This window comes from Bactrocera neohumeralis, chromosome 3 (assembly GCF_024586455.1).
Source record: "Bactrocera neohumeralis isolate Rockhampton chromosome 3, APGP_CSIRO_Bneo_wtdbg2-racon-allhic-juicebox.fasta_v2, whole genome shotgun sequence".
In the NCBI taxonomy this organism is placed as follows: Eukaryota; Metazoa; Arthropoda; class Insecta; order Diptera; family Tephritidae; genus Bactrocera; species Bactrocera neohumeralis.
Genome location: NC_065920.1, coordinates 20,161,565 through 20,181,281, shown reverse-complemented (window position 1 = coordinate 20,181,281; position 19,717 = coordinate 20,161,565). Strand labels below are relative to the sequence as shown.

Below are 19,717 nucleotides of genomic sequence, written 5' to 3'. Positions count from 1 at the left end.
CTTGTTTGCAGACGTTAGTGTTTGTGTGAGCGTTTTCGTTTTGATATTGGTTAAGATGCGCATGCGTGGTTTATTATGAAAGTGTTTTTGTTCAGCAAAAGTAACTGAAATTTATGATGGTGGCTTTGATAGTTATTTTTAATCTTTTAAAAACAAAAGAAATTAATTTTCATTATTTATTTCGGCAGTTTTGTTCTAAGACGGCTAATTGATGAGTTAAAAGTATTTATCTTTAATTTCTTGCTTAAAAAGCATTTTTGAAATGTTCCTTGTTTTATATAAATTTCACTTATCAGTATACAACTAAAAATATTACAAAATTTTTCCATACTTTTTCCTCACCATTATTTCAATGTGCCTTTCATTCAGCCAAATTTACCTCAAATTGACAATTAAACCAAATGTTACACCAAAAAGTACTCATCAGCAGCTTTCCTAGAATTCTAGCTAGTTTCGAGAAACTGTTTGGAAACTCATCAGTAGTCATTCACTGCTTTCACTGTTTCTAATTGTGGCCACCGCAACGTATGCCGCACACACTTCAGAAATTCCGCCGAATTTTCCATATGCGCCGGCGCTAAGCCATCAAGGCGCTTGAGCATTTCCAACTGCACGCAAGAAAAGTCATAAACACTAACAAATGTATGTACTTACCTATTACCTATTGGTGCAATATAAAGATGACAGTGACGAACAGAAGTGCATATGTATGTGTGTATGAGTATAGCCACATTACTACATTGTTAGTAGTTTTGGAAAGGTAGCAATATGCGGGGAAAATTTGTTGGAAAATGGTAATTTGAGCCATAATTACCAAAGGCGCTGAGCCATAAATCATGGCATTAAGAATGTTTGGAAATATTATACCAACATACAAGCGTATATCAGTACTTTATTATTGAATTTTTGGAATTGAAGTGAGGGCTGGGAATTTCTGTAATTTTTTAATACTTTTTGGCAAAAAGTGGGCATCTGATCGTATAAAAGAGGTTTTGTGCTTGCTTGTTAGTCTCTACTATAAATAAAAATTTAAATTGAAGAACTTAAACTTCATTCTATTAATTTTTTCTCAATTTTTTATATTTTCTTATTTCAATTCATATAAAAATTTATTGTTTATTTTTTCTTTTCAGAAAATATTTCAAACGCAGCGGCATATTTTTCGGGTGAGTTTTTAATGCACATTTTATTTATTTATTTATTAATATTTATCTTTTCAACATTGAAAACAATTACTGGAGCGAAACTCATTTTAGTTTTCCATATCTGCCTTTCCTCGCTTTGTTTTCTTAATAGAACTGTATAGGTCTTTTTTAGATTAAAACGACTTATTGTACCCTGAACAGGTGTTTGTAAAACCCAGCAGAAAACATCGGAGACCCTATAAAATACGTATGAAAATGATCAAGCAAGCTGAGTAGATTTAGACATGTCAGTCTGTATATGCGCGAAGCCCCTCAGTTTTTGAGATTGAGACGTCCTTTACTTCGCAAGGAGCGGATCATTTGTCGCGACTTCCGATATCGGCCCACTATAGCGTATACATATCTGTCATAAAACTGAACAGTTTTGAAGGGTTTTTTAGCTTCTGAGCAATCAAAGTCAAAATTTTTTTTAGTTTTGTTATAAATATGATTCAGAAACCTTTTTGCAAAACGTTAAATTGAGGCTAAAATTTCTCCTAGTTAGAATTGTGAATGATTTCAGGCTGATAGTTTGCTTGATCTCGTCAATAGTCCTAGGTAATTCTACTAAAAATTAGTAAAATCTGGAGATGTGTTCACAAAAAATTGTTTTTTGGACCTGCTTTATTAAGCTTTTCAGTTGAAATTATTTTCTCCAACAATAGATTGAAGAAGTCGCACGGTAGGGAATCGCCTTGTCTGAAACCTCGTTTGGTATCGAATGGCTCGGAGAGATCCTTCCCGATCCAGACGGAGCTTAAGGTATTTTTCTACGTCAGTTTAGACAGCCGTATTAGTTTTGCGGGAATACCGAATTCAGACATAGCTTAATAAAGGCAGCTTCTTTTCGCTTTGAAATCGACAAAGAGGTAGTGTGTGTCGATCCTCTTTTCACGTGGCTTTTCCAAGATTTGGTGCATGGCGGATAGCTGGTCAGTTGTTGATTTTCTTGGCCTAAAGCCTTGCTGATAAGACCCAATCAGTTTGTTGACAGTGACCTTTAATCTTTCACACAATACGCTCGATAGAACCTTATATGCGATGTTGAGGAGGCTTATCCAATGCTAGTTGCCGTAGATTGTGGGGTCTCCTTTTTATGGATTGGGCAGAACACACTTAAATTCCAGTTCGTCCGACCATATTCTACAAAGAAGCTGATGCATGGCTCTTTATCAGTTGTTCGCCGCCGTATTTGAATAGCTCGACCTTTGTTCTATCGGCCCCCACCGCTTTTTTGTTCTTCAGAGAGGTAATTGCTATTCGAAGTTCTTCATTGTCGGCCATTGAAACGAGTGCTCTATCATAATCGATTGAGAAATCGGGTTCACCATCTCCTGGCGTTATGCTTTCACTGTCATTCAGTAGGCTGGAGAAATGTCCCCTTCATAATTTTAGTATGCTCTCAGCATCATCACTAGATCATCTCTGGGGGGAATCATCTTGAAACCTTTTGTTAGTCGCCCAGCTTTTCGTAAAAGAATTACCCCTTCGCCAGCGTTACTCCATTTTGGTCTATCTTTTTTTGCTTGCAAATGCGTCTCGCTTCCCTCTTGAAATCGTGGTATCTATCCCATTCCGCACGTAACGTTGCGAGGGAGGGAGTTTGTTTTCTCTCCACTGCGACACGGCACTGCTCATCGTTCCAGCTGTTCTTTTGCCTTTGTTGAAACAACTACTTTGTTGTTAATTAAATTTTTGAATATTAAAAACTTTAAATCCACTTCATATACCATTATAAACACAATATATGGTGAGAGTTCTTAATTCATTTTCTTAATTATTATTTAATATTCTTTTTCCTCATTTTTAGTGCACTTATTTTTAAGTAAAATTTTTATCATAAATTTCGACAATTTCGATTATCCCAAAAAATATCCCATCATTTTAACTGTCACCAGACCTCAATTTAACGAATACTGTGGGGGAAAATATTTAACTTGGTCTCCGCAATTGCATCGTTGACAGACCAAATGAAGATATCGAATGACTTTATAAGTTATTTAACTAGTGCAACTGTCGTCATATGATTCATTTAGAGCTTAAACATTCATTGCAGCAACTTGTCGCACCCAGCCACAAACAGTGGCATCTTTGATCTCGTCTATCGTACTAAGTACAAACTCACAATATTCTTTATTAGTAATCTCCTTGTATTTGCATTTGACGGCTATCTCCCTCCATCCCTTATTTACTGTTGCCGTTCTGCTGCTGATGGCTACTCAAAATTTATATTCTTTGTACATTAATTGTTAGGCACGAAATATTAGTAAACCAAAGCCCGCATTTGTAATTATTGTACTCCTCTGCCCTTAAATCGTAAAAAAAAACATCTGCAATTGACGCGCCGGAGCGACTCGTCAGCCTTGATTGCCCACATGCGGCGCAGAAGTCTCGCCGTCAATTGAACGCCGCTTCGTGGCACTTGAGCGAAAAGCCAAAATTTATGCGTGCGTGACAGCGCTCGTACTCGTAGAGTAAGGGTATGAATTAGTGCTGGATTATTAGAAAGCGAAATTTCAAGTATTTAAGTGAATTCATTGCTAACTTCTTGAGTAGGTTATTAGACAGACGACGCCGCACAATGGCGATATGTCAAACGGCAATTTTAAGTTAATTATTGCCGCTGATTATATGGTAGATCAGATGGCTTATATTTGATTACTAGTTGTCAGGCATTCCCCTCAGTTAAAAGTATTAATACTGTGAATCGAAAGTTATCCTCTTTGTATTTATTATTGAATATAAGAAATGTAATGACATATCATTTATATTTAGCTTACCACCTACAAACTTTTTGTCCCTCCCTTACAACTGCATATGGACAGTTCTGTTCAGTATCAAAATCATAAGCTTTGCCTGCTGTAAGTTACATTAGGATAATTCTGGGAGCTATAAAATAACTTCAACACCCTATACCTATAACCTATAAAACATGATATAAGATCTATGCAAGGGTTTGAACCAATGTTCCGAGTACTTTTCCACTCTGATTGAGATATCTCCAAAGAATGGGTTCTAAACATATCAACCGCCACTTTAGATGTAAAAAACTTTGACCTCTTAGCTTAGTTTTTACATACAGGAATAAAAAGAAGTCGTCCTTTCCCAAGTCATGAATATACGGCGGGTGACTCAACACATCGATATTTTGAGTGCTCTAAAAAATAATGTGAAAGCTCGCATTGTCTTTGTGAAGAGTTATACGTCTTCGGCGGATGGTTTTCCTGATTTCTTAAAAGACAACTAGCACAAAAATGGTTTTGTACCATTCGTTATTTACTACTCTGCGTTGTTCTAGTGGTATGGTATGTCTAGTTTTAAAAAAAAACAGGCAACCATTTGCTTGGAAATGCTTTCTGCGCGATCACGTTTCGTTGGATTCGGCTCATTTTGAAACACCCATACACTGCTGTTCACTTTCGGGCTCGCATGCGTAAATCGAATATTCATCTCCTGTCACGATGCTATAGAACTATTTCAAAGCACTGTTTTCGTATTTTGTTAACATTTCACTCGACCAATCGAAACGAGCCTTTTTTGAGCGATTGGAAAATTGTGTTGACTCCAACGAACAAATTTATTTTATTTCATGCAATATTGAATGTATGCTATTCCCACCAATGTCCATTGTTGTCTCAATCATCTATTACGATAAGTCACAAGATGATATCAGTTTGCGTACAGCATCATTAGTTTCCGGAACAACAACTGATTTAGAACGACCTTCACGAAATTCGTCCTGGAGTTAGCTAGGACCTCGATTGGATCTATCACACGATCGATAAAGACTGGTCCTTACTGTAGCTTAATCGCCAAAAATCTAATAAAGTTCATCTATGCAGATTATCAGCGTCGAAAGTTGTGAAAAATTATCCCGCGAAAATATTCGATATTTAATTTAATTTTTTGGTCTAGAAGAATACTTTAAGTTACTGTAAACAACACAAAGCTATGAAAGGCCAATTGTCGAAGTGTTTAATTCTGACTACCATGTTTGCACTTTTGCCTTCGCTTAGGAGCTAAAGCGAAAATGCTGATGACGAATCGCGAGGAACTTGCAAAAACGGTGGCCAAGTCAGGATTGAGGGTCAGGAAGGATTTTATAGATGTTTGATGAGATTATTCATTTATTTACGGTCAAAGTTTTAATTCAGACCTGTGTTTTCAACAAGTATACCGTCTAAAGGAAGCAACCGGCTAGAAGCGGTCAACTTTGGCAATAGGGTGGGGATCGTGTTCCATCAAGGCAACGCCAGGTCTCTCATATCGATAGTGACTCGTCGAATTTTTGGGAGCTTGGTTGGGAGAGTCTTTTGTATTCACCTTAAGTTCGGGCCTGACATCAAGTGAAAACTACTTGCCCCTGCCGAATGATTATGCTAGTGAAAAATTCGCAGAGAAGCTTGTGTCGACTGTCTCAGTTTTTTACTTCAAAGGATTCATCCTAATACATTTGTATGTATGTATGTTTGACAAACGTATATACATATGTATATGTATATCCTATATTTCTGGTGTCAACGAAACACAAATTAACATTGCAAGCATATGTGCATCTTTTGAGCATAAAAATTATATACGCTTGTACCAATATCTGTATGTAAATAAAAAGCCATAAGCCAAATGTTAAATTAAACGCATTTTAATGGCCAACACTTCATAAAATTTCAATTTCTATAATTTCGTGCAGCTGACGGCAAACCACAGAGCCAGATCGCATCGCTAGCAGATTATTGATCTCGGAACATAACCACATACATATGTGCTTGTACATACATGCATATATATGTATGTGTATGTCTACATGTATATATGCATAATTGAGCGTAGTTGTAATTTTATTATACAAAGTAAACAGAAAGTGCGGAGCGAGAGACAAGCAGACACGAACGCTTTGTGATCCTTTGAGTGATGTGATAAAATGATAAATGAAGAAATTTTCCTCAAAGCGGTGGTAGAGGAGTGAAGATGCGCGGTGGTTACGGATAGAATGGAATGTGGACCAACTGTTGGAGAGCTGTAGATGCGTTGAGATAATTTAATATAAATATTCCTATATCGCTTCGCTTGGGCGTCTATATGAGAGGCTGACACACTTCACTGCCGTCAGCGAAATGGCAGCTGTTCCTTTTGTACTTTAGTGTACTGTAGTACTTAGTTGTTGTAGTATTGAAAAAGTATGCCGTGCTGGAAAAGTAATATTTGGGACTGCTAAACATCATAACCATTATAAGTATTGCGCAAGCGTGCGTGTCCACTACTTTTTTGGCGTCGCACACACATGCATACTTATTTATACAGTTGGTTCAAGGGTTGTTGCCATGGACAATCTTTTGCTGACATACATATCTACATCCTTTACTGCCTTTTGAACACTTTTCCATCATTCAGTCCACGCGTAGGTCCTTTTTTCATCAAACACTTCTGTTTGGCTTTGTCTGTTGGTGGGCACATGTGCGCGTAGGTGTATGTTAGGGGTGGCTTGATGCGAGTATTACATGTGCTTGAGGGTTTGGAACAATGCCGTTTAGTGGTATAAGTATATAGTGAAACTGGATAACACATGGCACACACATTCGCTAAGGTCGAAAGGAAAATATTTTTATTGCCGCCGCATTCATTAGGATTTTTAATTGTGTAGGCGTACAGCTCTTACAACGGCACAAACATACATATGTATATGTATGTATGTATATATGTATGTAGAGGTGTGTTTTTAAGCGTAGTTAGGTTGCCTTTTAATTTTATTCATTTCATTTTTTATTACTTTTGCATATGCTCACCAGAAGCGTGCTGAACACGGGCGTGTTTGGCACTTCAGTCGCCCAAATGACATGCAAATTTTCGGTTGTAGGTCGAAATGTAGGCGTCTTTTACATGCTTAGTGTTTGAAATTGAATGAATATCTTGTAAAGAGACAAATAGTATAAATTTGGTAGCCATTCTAGACATTTACGCTATTTTTTTTTGGGGCCAAGTTTGGAAATGGAAATATTACTCTCCTATAACCAGTTCGTCTGAAGGTCGATATTTACAAGAACAAAATTTAAAATTTACTAAATAGCTCCTGATTAAATCGAGTGTTGAATATGAGTCTTGGTCTTGGTAAAATCTACGTTTTTGAGACTTAGTATTAGTAAAACTATTTATTTGAAAAGGAACTACAGCTGGTCTCCCGGAACTTCTCTCAAAAAAGATGTCTTGCGATGACCACTATATCTTTGAACTAGATCCTCTGAAATTAAAAAACCAAACAGATTTCGTTAAAGTAATGTTAAATATCGTAAAGCAAATCGAAGGAAAAATAAAATGTTTTGGCAAAATTTCGGTCTTAAATTGTTAAAAAAAAAAATTTATCGGTGAAAAAAAATCTTCGTTTAGTTACTAAAAAATATTTTTAGAAAGTTCATTTTACAATTTGAGACTAATCGGTTCAACCCTTTTCGAGTAATGTTGGTCACCGACTTTGAAAACACCATTTTCACAAACGCGTTTAAAGTCTGGTGTGTACTTCCAAGCAGTTGAAACGTCTTTCCAAAAAACCGTGTAACTTCAAAAATATCTCACACGCAATGATTAAAATTGTGTGCATCCTTAATTGAACGTAAATTAAGTAAATAAAATAAAAAAAGATTTTTTGAAAATTTTATCTGTTTGTATATAACCCCTTAAGCAATGGCCCATGCCGAATTTCGTGAATACACCTCCTCATATGAAAATGTTTTCCATACAAACCCTTGATTCCGATCTTTCCGTTTCTATGACTGCTGTATAATATAGTCATTCAATATTTAATATTTCGACAAATTACCGACTTCTTGGGAAGAAAATAACATGCGCAGAATTTCAGATTGATATCTCAAAAACTGAGAAATGTGATCGGGCAAATCGTTGCAGCTCGTCATGATGGATTTCCCACGATAACTTAAAATACCCTGCTTAGGGTATACAAATCTATTAGCGATTCGTGGATTATTATAAAAAGGTACTTAAATTAAAACTACTTAGCTTACTCTGCCAAGCTTTACCCGTACGAAACTTAGTTTTTAATCCTTTATTAATTTTCTTGATAGTTGGTGAGAAGTTGAGATCTTTGCCATTTTACAACTAGGTCAAACTGGACTGGATATAGGATAATCACAATCTATACTTCTTCTTCTTCTTAATTGGCGTAGACACCGCTTACGCGATTATAGCCAACTTAACAACAGCGCGCCGCCAGTCGTTTCTTCTTTTCGCCACGTGGCGCCAATTGGATATTCCAAGCGTAGCCAGGTCCTTCTCCACTTGGTCCTTCCAACGGAGTGGAGGTCTTCCTCTTTCTCTGCTTCCCCCGGCGGGTACTGCGTCGAATACTTTCAGAGCTGGAGTGTTTTCATCCATTCGGACATATATGACATTAGCCAGCGTAGCCGCTATCTTTTTAATTCGGTCGAATATGTCAATGTCGTCATATAAAAATGAGCTCTTCGTTCCATCGAATGCGATATTCGCCGTGGTTTAACGCGCAAAAGACCATAAATCGTTCGCAGAACCTTTCTCTCGAAAACTGGTAACGTCGACTCCTCGGTTGCTGTCATCGTCCAAGCCTCTGCACCATATAGCAGGACGGGAATTATGAGCGACTTATAGAGTTTGGCTATTGTTCGTCCAGAGTGGACTTTACTTTTCAATTGCCTACTGAGTCCGAAGTAGCACCTGTTGCCAAGAGCAATCCTGCTTTGGATTTCCAGGCTAACATTGTTGGTGGTGTATATTGACTAATTCGCTATATATTAAAAAATGCTCTGAAACAAGATATTAAAAATTTTAAAGGAAGATTGTTTACAAGGAAAAAAGAATTCAAAAATTTTCAAAATTAATTTCTGATTATTAAAGTACAGGGTTTTCCAATAAGAGTTATAGATTTCTCCAAAAAAAACACTAGTTTTTAAGAAAATTTAAATGTTTTTTTTACTATAAAGTACAATCGGTACAATTAAGTTCTGTATATAACATGATGCAAATGACCTCCACGACTTCGCTTGCAGTATTGAATTGTAAAGTTTGAAGAGAGTCTGGTTTATTTCTAAAGACCAATTACTTCATATAACCCCAGTCTAAAAGTGTTAAATCACAACTTATTGGAGGAATATCACAATTTCTTGAAATAATCGAATCTTCAAATTTTTCTCGCAATAATTCGGTTGTTGCAAATGATGTGTCTACACCCCATTCCCGTCTTGTTGTAACCAGATATTATCAAGCTTAACTTCTGCTAATTGTGGACATAAAAATTGGTTATGATCGATCTGTACTGCACTCCAGTGATAGTTCTTTTCGAAAGAAATACGAACCGATGATTCCACCTGCCCAAAAACCACACCAAACTATCAATTTAGATAAATGTAATGGTTATTCATGTATAATTTTTAGATTCTTTTCGCAACAGAATCAACAGGCTTGTTTATTTATCGCACCACTCAGATGAAAGTGAACCTCATCGTGGAAGATGATTTTCTTAAAAAAGTCATTATTGTTTTCAAGTTGTTCCAAGGCAAAATCAGCAGATTCTCAACATTGGCGGTTTAATGCTTCAGCTCTTGCGTGAGAACAATTTTATACTGATGCAAGTTCAAGTCCTTCCTCAAAATCCGCCAGGTTGTGGTTTGGGACAGTCCCCATTCTTGAGAACGTCTTGGATTCGACCTATTGCGGTCTTTAGCAATACTTGGCTGAATGGCAGCAAGAGTTTCATTACTTAAAAACTGAGAGGTTCTTTGCCTATATTGGCATTTGAACATTACAGACAGAAAAGCCGGACATGGAAATGTTCAACAATTTGACATTTATATATATACTATATAGGACTGGACGATTATCTGCGTGTTCATATGTAAAATGGGAATAGGCGTTCACGTATAAAAAAAGTTGACAATAAAAATGGAGAACGGCTTTCTTTTGCCTATAGCGACTAACTCGAATAAAGTTGTTTAATTTTTTGGAAAGCTCATATTTAATAAAGTTTTAGAGGGCGAATCCAACTTTCAAGTAATGTTTTCAATTTTAATGCAATACCGAAATTTCGGGATTTTATTTAAAACTTTAAAATTGCACTACTTACTGATAAAACTAGCAAAGCTACAACTTGACTATTATATCGCTGGAAATTTTTCAGAAGAGGTGAAACTACAACTGTGACAATAAAATGCTTAATTTTTCTTTAAGCTAAAAAATATCAATATTATTAAGCCAAATAAATCGCCGTTTTAAATGTAATCCGAAATTATCGGAAATGCATTAAAATCTCCGAACCATATTAAATTTTCGGGATTACATTTAAAAGTTTTAAATTGCGAAGTTTCAAATGTAATCCCGAAATTTCGGGACTGTTTTAAAATTTCGGGATTACATTGAAAAGTTTGAAATGCGAAGTTTTAAATTTAATCCCGAAAGATCGGGGCTGCATTATCAATTCGGGACTATATTAAATTTTCGGAATTACATTTAAAAGTTTGAAATTGCAATAACATTTTCGCGATTTCATAATAATGTTAAATCCAAAGCGACAAATCCGCAATCTTCAATTTTAACCTATGTTTCCTTATATGAACTGCCTTTCGCTCGCTATACATAAAAAAAACTGTTTGCTTTAATTTTATGATCACTTAAAACGAATCTGCAACGGCACACGTGTGGCACGCATGCATACTGCATTTCCTATAAAAAAACGGCTTTTCTGTTAAAAAAAAATTTATATAAAACTGCAAGGGTAGAAAATAGGGAACGGTAAAAGGCAAAAGGATCACGACGGGTCTTGCATTCGGTTGCAGGGCAAACAAGGGTTGCAACAGGGAGTGCAAGAAGGGAGTAAAGTGCTATTGTGCTGCACATGCATTACATATTGAAACGGACAAGTGGCAGCAAAAAAAATATTATTGTTTTTCTATTTTTAGTTTGTGAAATGAGTGGCCGTGCATTTATACTTACATTGAAATTACAGGAAGTACTTAGAGATTCGCATATATTTTTCCACTACAACAAACACCACTATTTTCCGCACAATCATCAATTGGGCGGCTCAAGTGCGGACGCATGCGCATGCGCGTTTGTTTTGTTCAATACCTTTTTACAATAGAAATGAGCCATTCACTGGGCGGCGCATGTGCGTAAACAATAAATAAATTTTGCAATGCAACAACAGCAACTGAAAAACAGTAGTGTCGCGGGCAATTAAAGCAAAATAATAAATGGCACTGCTACGCAAAGCGGAAACGGCGCTGGAGTGGCGGCAAAGCGCTTACATACTTGCATTTATTCATTGAAATATGTATTTTCCGTTGCTTGCAACACGTTTAGGCAATTTATGTGCGATTTGGCAGCAGGCAATGTGATTTACGAGCAATTTTTCTTTTATATTCATTTATTTGATTTCTCATGCAACGCCACTTGCTGCACTTTTGCATAAATTTCGTATTTGCAACAACAACCACATCACATTCTATGTCATCACATTACAGGAAAACCCACACGAAACGCCAGTGACTTACCTTTTTGCATTGGTTTAGACTTAAACCAGTTTAGAGGCTTACATATCTACAACTTTATAAATATATTTATATGTGTATGCCTCATAATGCTTATTAAACAATAACAATTTAATTATATTATCACTAGTATATTTGAATTTATTTAAGATAACTTGTTAGCTCACAGCTTTGCGGGAGCTGCGCCTGCGCACGCGTACCAAGCGCCCACTGTCGGCCAATGTTTTCCCACAGCGTTCACTTTAGCAGCGGCGCGCGCTCCAAACGCCTACACCGCCTTGTGTAGGCAGCCGCCAAGCGTGTATGCTGGCAAACAGGGTCGGGCTGGTCAGCATAAAAGACGGTTGGCGGTTAAGGCGTAGTTTCGTTTAGGTAGGTGGTCGTTTGCCGCCAAAAAGTTGTTTCTCCAAAAATCCAAAAAACGCACAGACAAATGATTTGGTAACATCTTTACACAATTTTATTTATTATGTGAAAAACAAATTGTGCACATACATACATACAATTCCACATTTTTATATAAATTAGGGTGGTTCTTAAATTTTGGTGGAAAACAAGACCAATAAGGACCTTGTGTTTTTATACTCTTGCAACCAGTTGCTACAGAGTATGATAGTTTTGTTCACCTAACGGTTGTTTGTATCACCTAAAACGAGATAAATATAGGGTTATATACATATATAGTATATAAATGATCAGGATGACAAGACGAGATGAAATCCGGATGACTGTCCGTCTGTCCGTCCATCTGTGAAAGCTGTTATTTGAGTACAAATTGAGATCTCTTGATGAAACTTGGTATGGGCGTTTCTTGGCAAAAAAAAGTACGAGTTCGTAAATGGACGAAATCGGACCACTGCCACGCTAACAAAAGACTGTTATTTGGTATAAGAAACCACATTAGGATGCCCATCCCTAATGCAGTTTAAATTTTTTTGGAAAAGTAGACGTGTCCCCGCTCTCTAAAAGGTTTAATGTACATAACCATATTCGTTCCGGACCTCAAAATTCCAGATCACAAATATCGATTAATCTGTGAGAGTATGGCTGTTGTGTTGTGGGTTGAATCGGATTGATAATTGATAAGATTTTTGAATTTGCAGTTGATTTTATGCCACATATATCAGGTAAAAACTTTCCGTGGAGCTTATTTAACTTACAAACCTTTGCACCGGAAGGTTTTTCCTCGAATTTGATCTTGGCAAGTTGCAAGAGTATGAACTGTGAGTACTCTCGAACTCAGCCCTTTCTTACTGGTTTAATCCTCAATTCTTTACAAAACATTACTGCGGGCGAATTTCGTTCTTTTGTAATTTTCTTTGAACATAAAGCAGTTTCAGATTTCTTCTTTTCCAAAAAAATGTATATACTTGTACATTTTTCTTTATTTACCATCAAAAATCGCTATCGCTATAGACGTATTCATCACAAGCATGTTTTGATCGCTCTTCTTGGTTATTAAAGGTTGAGAGTAGCAAACATTTTATTTTCTCTGTATATAGACTAAAAGAAAATTGCAATCAAAAATATAACATATAAATTTTGGCCTCGAAAAACTAGTAGAGTAAAGAGAAGTTGTCTTTACTGTGCTTAAAGAACTTTGACCAGTGCCACTCGTTTAAATACAGCTACTTGTTGCGGACAGCAAAAATTATTCGATATTTTAAGAACCACCCTAATGAAGATAATTAAATATTTCGGTATATTTTCTTACTTCTCTATATCTTTACTATTCCTTTTTCCTAATTATTGTTATAAATGATGAGAACACGTTGACAGTTGATTGATTTCCAAAAAAAGTAATTTGAGGGCATAAAATTGCTAATAAACAATAAGAATACCTACATAGATATCATTATGAGCATTTTATTTGATTGCCTTTATGCTCGTGAATTCTAATTTTATGTGTGAAAAATAAATATTAAACTTCGAATTTTTGAACGAGTAAGAGTTATACACGAATTCGGCCTTTACTAAGTTACTCTGAAAATTTGTCTGGAAGTTTCTTCTTATCAGAAATGCACTTATAGATATCTTACCTTTAATATTGAGATCAGATGGTTGGTCGAAAAAATATTTTCTTTAACTTTAGGCTCACCCCTGACAAGTTTTAAATCCATACGGCTGTCATGCATTCACAGGCGTGGAAGTCCTCAAATTATATTTTAAGCACATTTTATGTTTTTACAATTTTATACTAAGTCATGTCTGTTTCTTCATCGTTACCAAACCGTTTTCACAATATTAATGAAAGTGGATATGAGAAGATAAAATAATCGAAAAATTTTTTTCAAAGTACAAACTTGCAGGCACCTACTATACATTGAAAATATTGAAAGATATTTCGCAAATAGTGTTGATTTAGTGTTTTTACTTGTTTGCCCACTTTTCATTTGTCCTCACAGCTATTATAACTTAGCTTACACACATATGCGTAGTATTTTATCAACGGTTAACCACCTTAGCAATCAAAACTGATTGCGATATCGGTTGAACTCTTATCTTTCAGATGCAAGCTTTGTGTTAAATTCCAAATAGGGTTCACTTTACATACATATCTGGATCTAGGAGTACATCTAATTAATTTTAAGAATTTGATTTTTTCATGTTCCAAAGTATCCTTTAAAAGCCCTGCATATGTAACTAGTTTAAAATGCACATTTTAGTAATAGCCTCACCCTGTTGAATAATACTTCTTTAACAGCTCAATTGGCAATTAAGTTGTAAATTAAGTAATTTAGTTTAGTTCACTCAATTTAACTTTGACAATTAATATATACTATATATCTAGACAATTGGCAGCATTGTATTCGAAAGATTTTAATTTGTAAAATTTATTGACAGCTATGAAGCCTTGATTGTAACTTACAAGAAGCTACCATCCAAAGTAAACAGGACTTTTTGAATCTAGCACCCCTGAGAGCGTCATCTATATATCGACTGCTATCTTTTCGATTATTCAGTGAGAATTTCATGACATTTCATTGATTGCAAGTGAAGTTATTGTGTTTTAAGTGTCAGTATGTTTAGGTTATCGGTGCGAAAATGAGCTTCGAACAAAGAGCTGACATTAAATTTTGTTTTAAAATATGGTAAAACTTTTACCGAAACGTTTCAATTGATGAAACAAGTTTATGGCGATGATTGCCTATCCCATAGCATAGTGCACAAGCGGTTTCAACGTTTTCAAAGTGGTCGTGATGACATAAATGACGATCAATATGTCGGAAAATCAAAATCCGTGATCACTCCATCGAAACTGTGCGTGAATTCATCAAAAATCAGCCGAAATCATCATTGAGATTCATGGAAATGGAATTGATCATCGCCAAAACATCGATTTATCGGATTTTGACCGTACATTTAGGCTTACTAAAGGTGTGTGCACGGTGTGTTCCGCACAAAGTGACTGACGACCAAAAATTTATCGAATCCAACATTCGAAAAACATCATTGTGACCGATTATTTGACCAAAAATCACATTTTAACCATTAACCACTCCCCGTATTCACCTGATATGGCACCGTGCGACTTCTTCCTTTTCGGAAAAATGCTTTTGCCCATGAAAGGAAAGTGTTTTGCAGACGTAGAGGCCATTCAAAAGGCTTGTACCGGCATACTGGCGGCTATACTGGCCAACGAGCTAAAATACTCGTTTGACATGCTTTTGGATCGTGCAAAAAGCTGTATTGAAGCAGAAAGAGACTATTTTGAATAAAATAAATTGATTTTGCCGAAAAAAACATTTATTCTGTTTTTTTTTTTAAGTTCTGTTTACTTTGGAACGCACCTTGTATATTCAGAACTGAGTTGTATCAAATGTGCTTCTCTTATTGGAAAAGTCTGTATATAAATATGTCTGTGGCAGAATTAAAGTATTGTTGCGTCTGTTCTGAATTTATTGTGAGCGTCGTTGAAAACTTTTTCAAAATATTGCATGTCTTGCAACTTTTTTCGTTACAAGGAAAAATGTATACTCCTTAGTATCGTGGTTTTAGCTAAGGTTCTTGGTTGTGTAAAATCTAGAATTTTTGAAAAATTTGGAAGATTTAAACATTTTTCGAATCCATCAGTCGTTCAAAGGCGATATTGTACTAAACTTGAGAATCAATGCGATTGTCGAATGACAGCGAAGCTTATGTATGTATAAAGATCAGGAGAGAGCTCGACCGTCTCTAAGATATTTGTATATATTTGTTAATGGAACCGCATATATAAATATATCTGACCTTTGCAGCATTCCTCAAATTATTTAGGGAATGTTTTTTGATGCTATAACGACAGCAAAGACAACAGTTCTACCAAACATCTAGAACGTATTCAGATCGTTGTATTTGAATTTACAAAGACTTTTTCGTTGAATGTGGAAATAATACTCATTTCATTTGCTAGAAATCTGATCAAAAACAATTTAGACGCATCTAAACTACCATCATCGTACGCTGTATGGCAAGAAGGTCCTGCTAATGGTGCCACATGTTGTTTTCTTCTACTTTTCATACAATATTTGGACCATCAAATCAACTGTTTCGAATTCGAATATTTTAGTGGAATTGTTTACATAAACCTCAAGTTCAACCCCCTTCACACTTCGTTTAAGCCTCTTACACGCCATTAATTGCTAGCATCATCAATCAATTGCAACCGCAACATTGAGAATTAGTACAACAACTGTGTGACGCAATTAAACAGGCGAAATTTATACCTTCATATCGCCGTAGGATAATATAAATTGCTGACAAATGTTGCTGAAAGTTAATGCCCAGCGAAAAAGATAAAAACACTATTTACTCAGCATTTACAACAACTTCGCTTAATGCACATGCGCAACTGTTAGAATTCATTGTGATGTTGGGTGGTTGCACTTAGTGGAAAATTAAGCGTGTATAAGGGTTGCCCTCAGCAATTTTTCGTTAGGTGCCCAAGTGGTAGGGCAAAGTTTCGAATTTCTGTAAAAAAAAAAACCTAAGTTGAAAATTTTGGTACAAAAAAAATTTAAAGCAAATAACAATAACACATATTTTAGGCGTGGCTGAACGGCTTAGGACGTAAACAAAAGCATGAAGGACATTTTTTTTTAATTTTTCGGCACTGGTGTCGAAATTTGTAAAGGTACTTGAGTTGTTTGGTGTTCAGTCGGCATAAAAACGATCTTTGCAATTTGATGCTCGCACTCGAATGCAACCCAGAAGCAGTTCTTTCATTACACACATATTCATGAATGTCCTTACATGTACTCAACATTCATTTATTGTGCTGAATAGTAATTTGAATCTGCCGAGCTGCCGTAAAATAATTTGTAGACTGCATATTATTTATTATACACACTTCTAAGTGCATCTGTTTGCCGTTAGTTACCCCGTACGCTTGACCGCCCCTCTCAAGTGTATTTTTTGCTATTATTAATAGCACCCTCAGTCGGCGTAATTGTGGCGACAGCATCATTAGGCATCCTGGTAATCCTGTTTGTCCTTTTGCGCATGTGTGAATTGTTGCATATGTTGTGTTGTTGTTGTTGTTGTAAAAATTTGTATGCCATGTGTAGAGCATCTCAGTGGCATTCAGTGGTTCTATCAGTAAGCTGGTGATTTTAGTATGGGTGTTTTTACATATGTGTACAAAAATATGTATCCACTCAAGTATTTCAGTCGCTTGATTATTTACATTTCAATGTCTGCTCGTTTAGGCATTTTCAAAGCAATCAATAACGATGTTCGTTTCGTCACTTTTCTGCTTGCATCGAAAATTTTACATTTGAAAGCAGCAAAAAAGTTAATCAGTTGAATTCAATAAAGCAGCGAACCGCTGTTTCCGCTGTTTGTTCGATTCCCCTGCTCTCAAAGGCTAACTGAAATGAAATAACAAGAAAAAATTTTAGATTCGGTTGTACCGACGTTGGAAACCATTTAAAACTGAAAGTCAGTTTGTAAGGCAGCTAAATGATGTAGTGATCAGGTCTAGAAAATCTTTTCTGATAATGTAACTTTGCAACTTTGCTTTGAACAATAATCCTTACTAAATTTCGAGAAGCTTTCTCGTCAACTAAAGCGTGATCCATTTCGCCTACTTGCCTACTTTTTTAAAGAAAAAACACTGAAACTTCAAATTTAATATGAAATCATACTAAATATCATTCTAAAGAACATTGTTGGGCATTTGTTTTTTGAAGATTATCTCTTTCAAATTTTGACCACGGCTACGTCTCCGACGGTCCAACTGTTGAGTGCAATTTTCAATGACTCGTTCGAGCATTTCGACTGGTAGCTGTCGAACGAAATCTGTGGATTTTTGCTCCGAGGCCTGAATCGAAGCGGAATTGTCCGCATAGACTTTACGCTTTACACATCCCCGCAGGAAAATGTTTAACGGTGTTATATCACACGATCTTGGTGGTCAATCGACAGGCACAAAACGTGAAATTATTTGCTCAGCAAAGTGTTCTCTGAATTAATCCTTTGATTGATGCGATGTGTGGTAGGTGGCGAGGTTGAGACCAAATGTCGCCGATATCTCGAGCTTCAATTTCAGGAATCAAATAGTCGGTTATCATGGCCCGATAACGGCCGCCATTGGCGGTTATGTTCTCATCGACATCATTTTTGAAGAAATATGGACCGATGATTGAATCTCTTCAGGCTGCTCTTCGTTTCAAATGCGGCAATTATGCAGGTTTACATACCCATTGACCCAGAAATAGGCCTCATCACTTAACAAAATGTCGAATCTTCTTGGAACTTTTCAAAAGCGCCAAGTCTCTTCTAACGTCAGTCCGAGTTGCTGCTAACGTGGCCGAATCGACTCTGCGGTCTTGTACAATTTCAGCTCTGCTCTCAGGGTGTTTTCTGCGCCCTTCGAAAAACGAGACTATTTAACTCAGTGCCATAAACCAGGTACCAACGTGCTGTAACCTCGCAGTAGTTGAGATTACTAATCGAGCTCCTGACCTTTCGCAGAAGCAAAAATTAATACTTATTAGTATAAAGTGGATGTGGACTCTGAAAAGGATATGTATTAATGATTCAAAGAAGCAAAATATTCATTGCGGGCTAGTATCCACCTATAGGTTGCCTATTCTTCACGGTTAGTGAGCTCGAGACTAATATCGAAGTGACTATTTACTTTTCTAAATTTGCAGATTGATGCTCCATATTGCTGATACCTTAATGGCAAACTCCTCTACTAAAGAGATGTCTGGAAACCCCAACTAGAATAGTAAGCTCAGAGTTAGATGACATGGTTGTTATGCCCTCTAGTCTAAACCGACTGCTGACTTCGCTTTTTGTTCCGAGATAACACAGGTTAGGTTAAGTAATAGGGTTGATCCTCACGCTAAAGGTAGCTGGATCTGACTATGACCGTTGATTCTTTTTGATACCCAAAAACCCATAAAATTCTATTACCAGATCCTCATAGAACGACGAAGGGTTCACAATCTTTATTCCAAAAATTTGTTAAGTGTGTGTGTCGTCCGCGAGTTTGATGCCTCTGCATTTCTGACCAGCTTTGATCGTCTGTAAGCGAACTCAAAGTCAGTGTCTACTATCATAGTGAATGCACACCTCTCTGAAAGAAACTGCAGGAACATCTACTGCTACCCAAATGGCAGTCATATTCGCTTAAAAGCACTACAGTGGTCTAGTAGTCTAAAGCTAGAGTTGATGGAGAGCTTCACAGATAACTCAAAGAGGAAATAAAATCAAAAAACCGGCTTATGCGCTATTATGGACTTTTGTTAAGTATAGCTGGAATAATTTATTGAACTCGGGGCTATAATTTACACTAAAAAGAAACATGAGAACTTATATTTCTTGTACTTGTTCTTCTGCTATTTCAAACAGAATTCGAAATACTTTTTATATACGAAAATAATTCTGCCGAGTGAAAACACATTATCTCCAATTGCAGCTTTCTTTGCGATGCTGAACATAGTTCGGGCTCGGTCAAAATTTCGTACCTTTTACAATATAATTTCACTGCTGTCTCTTATGTTATGTTCTAAATAAAGG

General features: G+C 36.3%; 1 long non-coding RNA gene across 1 annotated transcript in view; it reads left to right on the top strand.

The window, feature by feature from the left end:
- Positions 1 to 1,138: 1,138 nt before the first annotated feature.
- Positions 1,139 to 19,717, top strand: part of LOC126752951 (uncharacterized) — a 241,550-nt gene continuing 222,971 nt past the window's right edge. The window contains exon 1 of the long non-coding RNA XR_007666067.1: positions 1,139 to 1,166. This is a non-coding gene — a long non-coding RNA (uncharacterized LOC126752951). The remainder of the gene's footprint in view (positions 1,167 to 19,717) is intronic.